The following is a 9,659-nucleotide window of genomic DNA, read 5'->3' on the forward strand; positions in this document are numbered from 1 at the left end:
TCTCTCCATCCATCCATCCATCCATCCATCCATCCATCCATCCATCCATCAATTCAATCAGCCACCCATTCATTTATCCACTCCTTCACTCATACCTGCAGGCATCTTTCATTTATTCAGCCCTATGCCAGAGCCATGCCAGGCCCTGGGGAAGCCAAGGTGCCCAGGAACTCAAGTCCAGCAGGGGAGTCAGACAGACTTCGGGTTCAAAGATGTGATGAGTGCCCCTGTGGAGGGAGGACAAGCGTGCTCCCAGCGGAGAGAATGAGGGGACCTTCCAAGGACAAGAAGGCATTCAGCATGCAGAGAAGGCAAGGGGGAGGCCATCCACACAGACAGCCTGGCATGTGTAAGGGCTGAGAGGGAGAGGGGGCCACCAAGTACTCAGTCTAAGTGCTGAGCCTCTTTCTTTCAGACTTCATAGACAGCCAGACAGGGCTGGAAGGTCCCTGGGGCTCAAGTGTGACTCCTTCCACCCGCCATGGCCTATCCTGCCTTGGAATTCTGCCTGGCCAGGCGGCAACTCATTGCTTTTTGTTTGTTTGTTTTTAAATTTGTATTTATTTATTTATTTATTTATTTATTTATTTGGCTACATTGGGTCCTAGTTGCAGCATGCAGGCTCTTCGTTGCGGTGTGTGGGCTTCTCTAGTTGCGGCATGCTGGCTTCTCTCTAGTTGTGGTGTGCGGGCTCAGTATTTGCCACAAGCAGGCTTAGTTGCTCTGCTGCATGCGGGATCTTAGTTCCCCGACCAGGGATGGAACCTGCATCCCCTGCATTGGAAGGCGGATTCTTAACCACTGCACTACCAGGGAAGTTCCCAGGCTGCAACCCATTGATTGGCCCAAAGATGCCTGGAAATCTGGGGGAGGTGGGCATGTTCAACTTTGTGTGGGCACGTGCGTGCGCATGCACGTGCGTGCGTGTGTGTGTGTGTGTGTGTGTGTGTGTGAGATTTCGCAGCATCCTCTCAGAGCATCCCCCTTCCTACTGTGTACAGCCCCATTCACCCGCACCACCGTGCCCACCTCCCCTTGTGCTGCTGGTGGGGAGCGTTAGCACGTTAGCGTGGCAGGACTAGGGGTGGCATATATAGTGTGATCAGGGACTTCAGGAAGGCACACCAGAAAGCCACGGTTCTTGGAGAGCTGATCCAGGATATGATCTTATCAGAAGGCCATCAGTGTGGGGCACACACACATTCCTTAAGAGGGCACAAGAGGACAGCCACCACCGGGCAACCAGCCAGACACCAAGGTCAGCTGATAAGCTGAGGAACAGACATGGGGATGACACCAGGAGGCAGCAGCTCCATGGTCCTGCCCCACCCCCTCCTGGAAGGATTTAGCCCCGGGAACGTGTGAAGCCACAGACATGACATCTGGACAAGAGTGTGTGACATCTGAGTGGGTGACACCGGAGAACTCCGGCTCAGGCTGTTGGAGTCAGCTGATGTCTATACTGCTGTAGGCACCAGACACTAACTTGATCAATCTTCTTTCCCCATCTTGGCTGAGAGGATGGTGTAGCCCCTCTCTGAACATTTTGGACTGTGAGTGTTGACGGAAATCCCTTCAGGGAGCTAATGCCTTTGATTTCCTTTTTATCTTCCCACCTCGCTCCCTCCATCACTTGGACTCGGAGAGTTCTTCCACCTCTCCAGGACCACCAGTCCATTGGACTAGCTACTTTCCACTCTCCTTCACCTCCCACTTGTGCTTACCCAGCCTGAGTCCCTTGCAAACCCTCTCTACCGCCGCGATCCTCTCTGCTTTGGTCGCATTCATTGGAAAACCCCCGACCTGGTTACATCCACCCCTCCACCCTCTCTGCACCTGCACCCTTGACCCCAAATGTGCCTGTAGAGTCAGATGGCCTCACTCATCTCACTTTAAGTTTATGATCCTAGACGTCAAGCAGGCCCTCAGTACTGCCTGGCCGTCCTACCAACCTTCCCCGGTCAGCACTACCTCCTGTGTTCCTAGATGGCAGTTTCACGTCCCCTCCACTCTTCTCAAGGCTCCAACACGTTCTCCTCCTCATTCACTCTCAGCTGATGACCGTGCTTCCTACTTCACTGAGCAAATCAGACGGAACGTCACCGCGATGTGTGATCCACACCCCAGTCCAAGTCAGCCTCTACCCTGTGCAGAGCCCACCGCCTTGCTGCTCAAGGATGTGGCCCCACAGGTCTCCCCGCCTTTAGTGGATCACTTCCCTCCACCTAAACCACCTGTTTATGGTGTTTAACACATCTTTTACAAAAAAATCTCTTGGGACTTCCCTGGCAGTCTCTGGTTAAGAATCCACCTTCAAATGCAGGGGACGTGGGTCCGATCCCTGGTTGGGGAACTAAGATCCCACATGCCAAGGGGCAACTAAGCCCATGTGCTGCAACTTCTGAGCACGCAGACCACAACTAGAGAGAAGCACAAGCGCCACAGTGAAGAGCCCGCACACAAGAAAGATCCTGCATGCTGCAATGAAGACCCGTTGCAGGCAAAAATAAAATAAATATTTTTTAAAAAGATCTCTCAATTCCACTTGCTCCTCTAGTAACTGTCCCATTCTTTTGTCCCCTTTTATGATAAAACTCCTTATAAGAGTGGACCAGGCTTGTCTCCAGTTCCCCTCCTCCCGTTCCTTCTTGAGGCTGCTCCATTCCGGCTTTACTCCACTAAAACTGCTCTTGAAAAGGTCCACGTTGCTCCATGTTGCTCAATCCAGCGGTCAGTTCTGTCCTCTCTTCTTACTTGACCCAGCAGCAGCGCTGGTCACAGCTGATCACCCATTGTCCTTATGCGCTTTGGTCACTTGCCTTCCAGGACCTCTCACTTGCCTGATTTCCCTCCCCCTTTTCAGTCTCCTTTGCTGGGTCCTCTTCATCTCCTGACCTCTTAGTGTCAGAGCGACCCAAGGCCTGGCCTTGGATTGCTTTTCTAGCTACACCCATTTCCTAGGTGATCTCCTGGCTGTAAATTCCATGTGGCCCCTCCCTCAGGTCCTCCACATCTCTGCTCAAATGTCACTTCTGCACGAGATCTTCGCTGCCACTCCCTCTAAATTGTGTTCCTTCGCCTCCCTCAGGCTTCCTTTCCCCTCTCCCGCTTCATTTTTCTGCATTGCCTCTATCACCATCTGACATTAATCATTCCTCATCTCCCCTCCTAGAATGTAAGTTCTCCTGGGGCCCAGCTCTTTGTTTTATTCACCGCTGAATCTCCAGAGCCCAGAGCAGTGCCTGGCAAATAGGCACTCAAGTAGAGTAGATGAAAGACTGACCCGAATGAGCTCAGCTCCTCCACCCTGGGCATTTGTACTCAGCTGTCTGATTTTTAAGGAGTGTCCAGGGCAACCACGAGGGATACAAAAGGTGGGCACAGAACCCCTGGGAAAGAGACTCCATTAGAGCAACCCTTAATAGAACTGCTAAGCCAGCCATGGGTGGGGCTTAGCACAGGGGCTGTGGGATTTAACAGACCTCTAGGGCGGGATGTTTCTGAAGGCTGATTCCCCGGGATGGAGGGTGATGCTGCCAGGTTGTGGGAGGGGGCCACCTTCTCAGGCAGGAATAGCAGGACCTTTAGGCTGGGCAGGAGTGGGGAGCCTGCTGGGAGCAGAGGTACCCCAATCCACTTCCACTGGGCCCCTGAAGCTGGTCGGAGGTTTGGGTAGATCCACTGGAGGTTGGCTTCAGAAGAGAGATGGGACCATGGGGACACAGGAGGCTGATTGCCAATACAGCCTGCAGGGACGTGCCATCAACAGGAGTGGTTGTAGGGACTGAGTTCGGGGCAATGCTGGGGACCTGAGCTGCTGGGCTGTGGCCAGGATGCATGTGGGACATCTGCCAGCACTTCCGTGGTTTAGACATAACCGATGAGGGGGCTCTGTAACCGTCTCCATTTCCTGCAGCCGAGAGCGTGGATGTCGCTGCATGTGCTTGTTTTCCCAGGCTGAGATGCTGGAGGCTTTTAGAGGAAGTTTTTTGTTTTTTGTTTTTGTTTTGTTTGTTTTTGTTTTTCAAATAAATGGTGAAATATTTACACAGCAATAAAAAGAATAAACTACTTTTATATACTCTTACCTGCAGCAACATGAGGCTGAATCTCACAGGAGGAAGAGGAGCAAACGAAGCCAGACACAAAAGATAATATATTGTAAAATCCTATTTATATGAAGGTTCAACTCCTATGAATTTATATGAAGTGTATTAGTTATAGACTGTTGGAGGTCAGTGAGAGGATGTGACCACCGGTTGACCTGTGAGCTGGACTCGGGCAGCTGGGGGCTCCTGGCCACTCCCCTGTCTTCAGAATGTCTGTTCTGCCCCACGGTTCCCACACTAGGAGCTGTTTTTGTTCTTTTCATTTTATTTTATTTTTTGGCTGCACTGTGCAGCATGTGGGATCTTAGTTCCCCGACCAGGGATCGAACCTGCACCCCCTGCATTGTAAGCACAGAGTCTTAACTACTGGGCCACCAGGGAAGTCCCCTAGGAGTCATTTTGAAGACTCAGGCTTGAGAGAGTAAGATGGTGTTGAGGCCATCTGGACTGAATACTTGGCTGAACCCAGTTAAGATCTCTATATAAATTTTCAAGATTCTGATGGGCAGATGCAGAGATATACTCATTTTTGGTGCCCAAGATAAGCCTTGTATGTAAATTCCCTTGCTTATCAAAACTGCCACCTATCTTGCCAAGGGCAGGGGGAGGTGTGTGGAGAAGGGATGAATTGGGAGTACGGGATTAGCAAATGCAAACTATTAATATATATAGAATCGATAAACAACAAGGTCCTACTGTATAGCACAGGGAACTATATTCAATATCTTGTCATAGAACCAGCCTAAGGTCTCTGATGCCAGCAAAGACGTCACAGGGAAGACTCAGCTGTTCCAATTATATATGCCTTCTGTAGAGGGGATTACTGAGACAGGAAGAAAAATGCAAGAATTGGTCACTAGTGCTACATGGAGGCAGCTTTAACATTTCTCTGGGTTCTACTTTATTTTTTAAGTCTTTACGATCCGCACCTACCCTAATTCAATCTTTATAAAAGAGGCAGTCTAGAGAAAAAATAAAAATAAATAAATATGTATACAATATGTGTGTGTATACATATACATATCCTATAATAAACCATATGGAAAAGAATATGAAAAAGGATGTATATATGTATAACTGAATCACTTTTCTATAGAGAAATTAACACAACACTATAAAACAACTATATTTCAATAAAATAAATTTTTTAAAAACCTGCCACCTATCAAATGGGACCATGCTGATAAGTGTATCTTGGTGATAGACACCCTTAAGTGGTTCAATTATTTTAATCATTTAGCTCTTGGTCCACCTATCCCCCTCAAGGTCAGTATCAATGATTCCCTTTAGGAAAATACCATGATGGCTGTACAGCTGGGTCACAGGTTGGCTAGGCCACTGGTCAAGAACCAATCAGGAAGATGCCTGGGAGCCCTGGAGCCACCTGGGAGAGGAGGGAGCTCCGCTTAGCCTAAAGCTATGACCAAATCAAACCTTCATTCATCAGGTGTGTCATCAGTTTTTGGCCTGAGCAGGATCCCACAGGTCTGGTATAAGCCAAACCAGGTCTGACAGGGGGCCACAAACCTGGATGTCCATCTTCTTGGCTAGTGTCCCCCTGTAGTGAGTGTGAGGCAGAAAGATGGTCACAGTTCTTTCCATGTCACACTAGAGGATTCTGCCCGCTATATAATACCACCCTTAGGGTTATGGGGTTTGCAAAAAAGTGCCCTATAGGATATTGCTGATTTTGTATCTGATTTAGCAATCTTATCTCAGGATTCATTTTCTTTTCCTCCCTTCAACACACACACACACACACACACACACACACACATATATATGGTATGTGTGTGCCACTTTCTTGTATCCTCCTTTAAACTGGCTTTGTCATCTTGCTGGCTCTGTTATCTCCCTCATTAGGGAGTTAAAAAAAAATCTAAAGCACTCTCCTTGTCTAGTTGTATAGGAATTATTTCTAAGTTTTTGAATATTCTACCTATACATTCTCTCTCGTTACAGCAGTAATCAGGGGATGCTTAGAAAGGCTCCTTGGGGCTAGATAGAGTCTAAGGGCAGCAAAGCTGATGCGCACAAGCCCTGAGGGCCTGTCAGTGGCCGGGGCACAGGGACCACAGCTGGACTCAGGCCTATGGATGGGGTGGGGGTGGGATCTCTGACTCAGGATAAGGAGAGCCCCATTAGTGAAGGGCAGTAGGTCTCATGGGAGGCCCCAGGAGGCCCTGGCTGGACGTAGGAGTGGGAATTCAAATTCCAGAAGCATCTCAGGCCTGAAGCATGTTGGGTGTTGGGCCCTAGGGGAGCTCTCACTACCCCCTCCCCCATGACTTGACTGACAAAGAGGAAGAGACCTATCCAAGGTCACAAGGTGGAAAGTGGCTCTTCCGGCCCCTCCCTTGTCTTCTGCCCTTTGGAGTTAGACCTGGGGCTTCCATCCTCCCCAGGAGAGGGTGTGGCCCCCTTCCAGTCCCACCCCAGCACTTATCACAGGGGCACTGATCTTGAGGGTGATAACAGACCTGGAGCCTCCTCTGGGGTGGGGGCAGCTCAGGGCTGAAGGAGGTGGAGGATGTCCGAGGGTGGCCTAGGGCCCAAGCTGGGAGCTGGTGGCCTCCTGCTCCACCTGATTCCCAGGGCCCACAGACAGGCAGGGGCGCCAAGGCTCAGCTGCGGAAAAGTTTACTGCTGGGACCTGGAGAGGAGCAGCCGTGATGGCTTCCCAAGGAGATGTCCTGTCTCCAGCCTCGGACCAGGCTAGGGCTGACATTGGTTTCCGCGGGCGTGAGCAGTGTCAGGCTGCAGGATGACCCGTTCTGCCTTCTGGGAGCTGGGTTGCTGCAGGCAAGAGGAGCCGAGTGCGCGATGCTGGGCAAACCGTATCCTCTCTCCCTACCCACAGCTGGGTGGAGGCCTGGGTACCTGGAACAGCGCCCCCTCCTGGACGGCCTGGGCTCCCTCCTGGACGGCCTTTCCTTCCACCTGGACGGCTTTCCCTTCCTCCTGGATGGCTTTCCCTTCCTCCTGGACCGCTTTCCCTTCCTCCTGCACAGCCTTCCCTTCCTCCGAGATGGCCTTCTCTCCCTCCAGGATGGCCTTTGCTTCCTCCTTCAGGCTCTTATACAAGGAGTTGGGCTGGAACAAAGGGTTGCAGGGGCCAGAGGTGGGTAGCCGAGCCCAGGCACGACTACCTGCCACGTGCTAGCACAGGAGCTGGGCTAGGAGGCAGGGAGGAGGCACACAAAGGAAGCGGCTCCTGGGCTGAGGTCTCACCAGGTCTTGCAGCTTCTCCCCCAGGGAGAGGTTGTCTGCTTGGATGGTGCTCAGCGACTCCCGAAGTCTAGGGTTGACAGCAAGACCCCCTCAGGCCCCAGACTCTTGTCCTAGGCAGCACCCCCACCCCCACCCCGCCCCACTACACACAGCTCTCGTGTGAACTGCGTCATCTGGCACAGCCAGGAGCCTAGGGTTTCACCAAGAGCCCGGTCTCGCTCTGGCAAAGCCACAGGCAAGGGAGGGAATTGTTCTCCCCTGGTGACTAGCAGCAGGGAACCCAGACAAAGACAAATTGTGCTTTCCCTCTTCTTTAGCAAGAGAAGGTCAGGCTGCTTCATGCTTCAGATGCTAGGCTGGAAGTCCTCTAAGGCAGCATCAGACTAGCCGCCCAGCCCTCTGGGCTGCAGGGGGGATGCTGTGGCAGGGTTCTGCGTGGAACGAGCCCTGCCTGAGTACCTGGGCCAGCTGTGTATGAAGAAAAGCGCCAACTGCTCAGATCCATGGCTGTGGGAGCCACACGCAGCCCTGGCGGAATGACTGTCACACTCTCTCCACCCCAAGACCTCTGTCTCCAGGCGGAGATCTGACCCTGGCCTTGCCACCAACAGGCAAGCAGCCGTGGGACTGTGCAGACCTAAGCTCCAGAGCCCGACATCTAGAGAACAGATCACCTAGACTCGCCTTCTCCACAGGCCAAACTACCCCTCAAGTTCTTGGACAGTTAAAAATGGCAGTCCCTTACAGGCAGCCTCATAGACGACCTACTAACCAGGCGTGTGGGCCCATTGATGGGAAAGAGCTGTGGCCCTCCACTCCCGTGGGGCAGGTCCTGCTCACATACAAGGACATTGATGCTTGGGAGGGAAGGGACCTACTGGCCAACAAGGAGGTCACCCAGAGTAGAACGGAGAGAAGGCAAGGGAAGGAAGAGGGCCAAGTGAAGGTGCCAACTCACAGCGGTCAAGCTCCAGGCCCTTACCTCCATTGGGGAAAGCCCTGTCACCCTCCTGTCCCCACCTATCTCTGCCCAGCTCACCTCATGCAAACATTCTGCAAACGGCTCATTTCCTTGGAGGTCCGCTGGGGGCCCCAGTCTTCCTTATCCAGGAACTGACACTCCTCGACCTCCAAGTCCCTGGGCGGGTGCACAGTGAGGGTTGGATCAGAATCTGAAGGCTGGGGAAGGTGGGGTGGGCAGAGAGGGGAACCCAGCCCGAGGCCCAGGCTTCTTCGGTCCTATCTGGGCCAGCCCCCCTGCACACCCCAGGGCTGAGTCCTGGCCCAGGTCTGAACGTTGATGGTGGGGAAGAAGCACCTTCTCCCCACCCCGCCGCTTCACAGCCTCACACATGTTCACATGGCCTTACTCTGCAGGGCCTTCCGTGCGCTCTGCTGTGCTCAGGAGTGTAAACAGGAACGTGAAGGTGGCTTCCTGTTGCAGGCCCAGCTTCTGCTCTGAAGTATCTAAAGAAGGTGGCTTTGGCAGAGAGGGTGCCCTGGTGACTGAGGTGGCATGAGGCTGGCAGCCCAAGAACCAGGATCCTCCCACACCCAGTGGCGAGATGGTAGGGTGCAATGCCTGGGGGTTCAGATCTCCATCCAGGCAGGAGAAGAATTTCTCCAGCCCTCCTGCCACCCCTGCCCTCTGCCTTGGGAGGTCCAGTCACCTCTATGTTCGGCTCCCCGGAGACCTGAGGGTCTTTGGGCTTCTGTTCCCCCGCAGGCTGCAGCACCGGCTTCTGCTCGGGCTTGGAGTGGGCTGTTTGTCCGCCCCTGGGAGACTGAGGGAGACAGAAACGTGGTTGGTGAGCATGTTCACCATCCCACTGGCCTCCCCTTTTCAGCCTCCCCTTTTCAGCCTCCCCTGGTTTTCTTGGGGCAGCCTCCAGGCTCGAGAACCTCCACCACCAGCTCTGTCCAGTAAGTCAGATCCCTCAAAGTTAGGGTTGCCAGCTTTAGCAAGTAAAAATAGGACACCCAGTGAAATGCGAATTTCAGAATAAATAGTGAGTCATTTTTTTTAAGCATAAGTATATCCCAAACATTGCACAGGCCATACTTATACTTTATTTTTGCTTATTTACTTGTTTTAATATTAATTTATTTATTTGGCTGTGTCGAGTCTTAGTTGTGGCATGCGGGATTTTTCATTGTGGCGCGCGGGCTCTTTGTTGCGGCGCGGGCTTCTCGCTAGTTGTGGTGCACGAGCTCTGGAGCGCACAGGCTCAGTTGCCCTGCGGTATGTGGGATCTTCGCTCCCCAATTTGAGCCCGCGTCCCCTGCAGTGGGAGGTGGATTCTTAACACTGGATCACCA

This window comes from Hippopotamus amphibius, chromosome 3 (genome assembly GCF_030028045.1).
Source record: "Hippopotamus amphibius kiboko isolate mHipAmp2 chromosome 3, mHipAmp2.hap2, whole genome shotgun sequence".
Taxonomy (NCBI): Eukaryota; Metazoa; Chordata; class Mammalia; order Artiodactyla; family Hippopotamidae; genus Hippopotamus; species Hippopotamus amphibius.